Raw genomic sequence first — 6,000 nt, 5'->3', positions numbered from 1 at the left:
TCGGGATCCGTTAAACCGTTCCGGAAATACCTTCAAACAAATATCCATCCATCCATCCATCCCACGCATTTACCATATAATATTAGTAAGACTGTTGCAAAGAATAATTAAAAAAATATAGTTGAATTATTTTAAAATGATCTTTCACTGAAATTTTTTGATGAATATTGACATATTAAGCGGAATTACTGCGCTCTGATTAATTTAAAAAGAGATCTAAATGTTACGAATAATTAAAGCTGGTTACACACGAAGGTTGAATAGTGAGGTAGAGTAAAAAACACAGTATTGCCACTATTTTAACAGACACGCCGAAACAGAAAAACTTCGAAGCGATTTCATAGCAAACTTCAAAAATGTATGAAACTGACGCGCGACAATCACGTGATTTATATAAAGTTTTCTTAGCTCTATACAATTTTGAAGTTCGTTACGGAATCGCTACGTTGCGAATGTATTTTGTCTAGCACTTGTGTACTGTTTTAACAGTTTGTATTCAAACAGTAGCTCTATCTGTCTGCTCTTCCGGCTTAACTTCCGCCTTCGTGTGAAACCATAACATGCGTATAACATTAATCAAAATTTTCCATTGTAAACGCTCGAGGTAAGAAATACAAAGAGTTACTATAGACATGTTATTGTATGAAATTGTTTAATTACTAATTAAAACACGAATCAAGTGGAAAGTGAACAAGATGTGATTGAATAATGAGAAATGTTTTCTCTTATTTAATTTAGGCCCAAGTTATTTTAATACAGTTTGTCTATTAGTTTACTTTAAAATTAAAATGTCAGCAATTTTCGTAACCCATTTTGAACTTTAACTCAAAATCTACTAAACTTTTAGTCAGTTTAAAAAGTAATATAAAAATGGGGGTCCCATTTTTACACCTGCAAGCAAAACCAGATAAAAAATATCGAAATCGGAGCACCAAAGGAGTAATGCGGTAACACACATAAAAATACGGACGAATTAATAACCTCCTTTTTTTTGAAGTTGGCTAAAAAATGTATTACATACAAAATACTGATACATTGTCTACGCAAAGAAAACGGCGATATCAGAAAATATGCTACTTTACATTATTTTAATGTAAATTTGCTTAATTTGCCATTCAAAATAAAATTGAAAGATATATACAAGAAAACGATTGTATTATAAAAAACTTGAGATTTAGTTAACGACGAAACATAGATACTATGATTTAAACGTGAATTTTGGTCTCAGAAACCCACGGTTAGCTATCTACAATATTTAACTAATTATAAAGTAAAAGAGAAATCCCTACGGTTAGTTAATTTAAGAACAAAGCTCTACTTCACACAAGTTATTTCACACGAGGTACAAAGAGAATTTCTAAATCCACGTATATTTTCTAAAAGGTTTTACAATTTAAAAAAAACTCATACAAAAGCGTAAAAATGCTGTTGCTGCACAATTATTGAAAGAATTTCTTATAAGCTACGCTTCTTGATAATGTGGATTAGAATAAATGGAATTATCTTTTCAAATGACTTTTTTTTTAATAAAAATCTGATAACAGTTTTATTTTAACATCATAAGGTAGTAAACGAGCGAGCGACCATCTGAAATCACTGAAATAACGAAGTGACCGTCGCCCATAGACGTATGCAATTGCATATGCGTTGCCTACTTTTAATCGACAGAGGACAGGATGCACAGAAATAATAATTTTCTCTTCCCATGCATCCTCTCATCCGGAAAGTCCACTGCCACTTCCCATCCTTTCCTTATAAGAAAAAGGGTGGGAAGGTAAACAGGACTAAATTAGGCCTCCGGGATGCACACTCATCAGACGAAACGCGGAATTGCTTCCACTTGACGCCTGTCTTTTGTGTGGTCGTGGTATTTCACCGGGCGAGCCAGGACAATTCGTGCGAAGATGTTAAAGCGGGCTCTACCACTGTTAAATTGATCGTCTTTTGAATTAAGATATATAATACTCTCTACGTCTAACTTATGACGATATATATTTATTCAATTTACTGCTTTAGCATTTATATTTTCTTGTTTATATATACATCTTAGTATACAGAACAGTCTATAATTTTAAATCTGGAAAATTTCTCAGCAAATTCAATTTGTCCTTTTTCCCAATTATATAAAGGTTCTTTGAAACTCAATTACATTACATTAAAGTAGTATTTAAGTGGAGACAGATGTATTTAAACAAAATAAGGACTATATCTAATTATAAATTAACTGTATACTTAGGCATAGAGAATAATGGACTTAAAATAAATCAACAGATTACTGCGCAGTAAATTTTGCTGACTACTATTTTTCTTAATTAACAAAATAATACACATTGAAGTATCTTGCAGACCCCGAACTAGTCTGGGCCTGTATCTTGGGGCTTAGGAGTACACTAACCATGAAAAAAAATAACAGTATGAACATATCATGTAACACTAAGCGTGATATCAGTTGATGTAAAAGTATAAAGTAAAAATCTTACTAATATAAAAATGTGAATGTTTGGATGGATGTATGTTACATTATCTCCAGAACGGCTGTTGATGACAGAGCCTGAAAGAACACATATTACTAAGTTTATTTTTAATTTCGCGTAAACGGAGTCGCGGGTGACAGCTTGTAATCTATAATTCAAATGGAATTATGACACAATTCAAAGCGAGCTGATAATAAAATGAACCATATTTCACTGAGCTGGATGAAATATTACCAAAGTCCGATGGCTTGTCATAAGTTGACAGACCGTTTTAGTAAAACTCGGGCAAAATTGTTGTAAATATATGATGTTATTTTCAATTATTTTAGTCTATGTATTGAAAACTAGCTGTCTGAATTTGAAAAAAAACTATTGATCGTAGCATAATGTTACATATCATAAAGCCTTACTCTACAAATTGGCTATCCAACAAAAAAAAATCAAATCGGACTAGTTGTTCCTGAGATTAGAGCGTTTGAACAAACAAACTCTTCCGCTTTATAATCTTTATATATATAATTCTTCTGTGCGTGTGTATGTCAGTGAACTTCTCTCAAACGACTCGACCGATTTTGATGAAATTTTTCGTGTGTGTTCAAGGGGATCTGGGAATGGTTTAGATTCACCATTTTGTCCGCTGGACAATGTTTTTTAATTAATTTTTAATTTATTAGTAGTTGTTGATTTTGGAATGTTTTACATTGGATCCGACAGACGGCGCTACCATCGCAGTGTCAAATTGTCAGACGTCTGTCGGGTCCGCTAGTATTAGTGAACCGCTGTTTTTCACTGGACTATTATATAAATAAATATGTAACGCGAAGTTAATTGCTAGTTCGTACACTAATTAATTTCTTGATTATAATTTGAAAGTTAATTAACGAAGGGTTTGCAAGAAGTCACATGAGGAAACCATATTTCCACGAAATATAACGTGTAGAAACTCTTTGTAGCAACTTTTGGAAAATCTAAGTAAAACAACAAACTTCTCTTGTTTAAAAAAAATTATTAACTGAAAGAATAATTGGAATTTATTAATCTTATTTATTTTTAACTAGTTGTCGCCAACTACTCCATACATGCGTAATTAAAAAAAGAACTTTATTAGTAGTCTATATGTTCTCTAGACTCTGTTCTAAAACTATGCCAAATTTCATGCGGATCCGAGCAGACCTGGACGTACCGTCTAACAAACATCCAGCCATCAATATATCCAAATAATCGCATTTATAATACATAAATATTCAGATACATTTTTAAGAGGTAACTTCAAAATAATATGAATTTAGTCCCGAGGCCTAATTTAGACGTCTTTCCCTTCCCATCCTTTTCTTTATAAGGAAAGGACGGGAAGTGGAAGTGGACAATCCGGATGAGAGGATGCATGGAAATGGAAGATATTTTGTTTCTGTGCATTCTCTCCTCCGTCGATTAAAGGTAGGCAACGCATATGCAATTGCGTATGTCTATTGGCAACGGTCACTTCGCTATTTCAGCAATTTCAAGTGGCCGCTCGCTCGTTTGCCACCTTTTGATATAAAAAAAATGAAGCTGGATGAATATAAGACTACGATAACTCGTAAAACAATTTGAAATAACAGTAAGGTCACATTTCAAATAGGTTTTTCCTTGTCAAAATACATAGCTAAAACCTTAACATAAAACATTCTTGACCTTAACTGACCTTTAAAAACTCATGAATAAAATGCTTCAAATTAAGTAAGTGAAACAATTGAATAGCGTTTAAAAAATCTGTTTATTTATCTTTGCGTCATCTATTCACAAAATAAATAAAAAAGAAAACGTCATTGAGAGATTCTTAGGCACAAAGAATTGCATGTTATTATGACGTTAAACGTCTAACTATTTTTTTTAAACAATACTCGCTAACTACATAAAAAAAAGATATAAAAAATACCTCTAAGTGAAGTTTGCGAACATAATAACTTGTAGATTTATCGTAATTTCAAAACAAAATAGGATTTAAGTTTAACAAAATAAGAATTGAATTTGATTTGTCTTCGAAGCGCTAATAGCTTAATTAATCAATCCTATCTACTCATCATACTGTTATGGGTTCGAATCCCATCATTCAACTACTATGAAACCATATAAGCACAAACTACTAGCTTATTTCGAATGGTTACAATAAATCTTACTAATATTATGCGAATGTTTGGATGTATGGATGGATGTTTTTAGAAGGTATCTCTAGAACTAGTATAGATCTCGCTGAAATTTGGCATATACACAGAACAGTGTCGGAAAGGCTAATACATAGGCTAATAATATTTTTTTTTAAACCCTAACGGGCGGAGTCTAAAATTAACACATCTGTTTACTTTTTACTAAATAATTTATTTCCTAAAGTTACTATTTGTATTTATTATTGAGGTTTTAGTCTCGCAAGTTAATTAATGTAATTAGAAAGGGGTAGAATATCGCGTTGTTTATTTTTCATTATAACGATATGTGAAAGTAAATAGACTGATTGCGAGCGGTTTTGTTATTTATTTACACTAAGTAAATAACATGCTGCATATTTAATATAAATTATTTGTATTTGTTTTTAGCTTTATTAATCAGGAACACTATTTAGGACGCAGGATCTTAATAATTTTTTTTGATTTAATATTATATTATATGAATGTTAACTTTTGTACTTTTTTACACTTGGATAGTACTGTGTGTAAGTAGCTTAATGCTGGAACAAAACAAAATTAATCAAAAACATAAATAAGAAAGAAAGAAAACTTTTGTACAGAAATTTAAAAAACCTATAATTGTTTAGTTTTTGAAACCAAATTTTAGTACAACATATCGTCACTTCTGTCATTATATTTGACATAAAGATATAAAAATATGTTTTAAACAGGGTTTTTGGTCTCAAGATACATCATTGTATTTGAAAAAAACCAGAAATTTTAAAATTAGAACTTATTTAAAATAAGTTAGATATTGTTTCGTTGTGTGATTTAATCAGATTTACTTTTGAATATTTTCTATAAGCATAGCCATTCCTTCTCTTGACGTAGCGAGTAATTGTTTTCTTTTTTTTGGTTTGAAATATAAGCATTACCATTCCAACTAAGCTCTAGGCTTGTGCTAGGATATGGTTTACGATAACAGTCGAATGTCAGGATTCGAACCCCCGACCTAGTGATCGGAAATCCGTACCCTTAACCATTAGGCTATTGACGCTTTTCTGTTTGTAATAATAATTTAATGTTATAGTCCACTGGGTGCACTTTGTTAGTAGGATGTCGGTTCGATTCGATTAAACATAGAAAGAGAAAATCTTTAATACGAGTACATTTGGTAAATCTAAGATGTTTGTTTATCGAGTTACAAAGGACCTTTGCAATGTCTATTTGATCTCAAGGGACATGAATATACCTGATAAGGCTTTCATGTTTGCTTATAGAATAAGGCTGTATATGATTATCATATATTCGGTATTATTTTTGTATTAGATGACGGTCGACCGTTGTAGGTAAAAAGATAAAAATAAAAGTACTCAGTACTC

This window comes from Papilio xuthus, unplaced genomic scaffold, assembly GCF_000836235.2.
Source record: "Papilio xuthus unplaced genomic scaffold, Pxut_1.1 DF828952.1, whole genome shotgun sequence".
NCBI lineage: Eukaryota > Metazoa > Arthropoda > Insecta > Lepidoptera > Papilionidae > Papilio > Papilio xuthus.
This window is presented reverse-complemented; position numbering follows the sequence as displayed.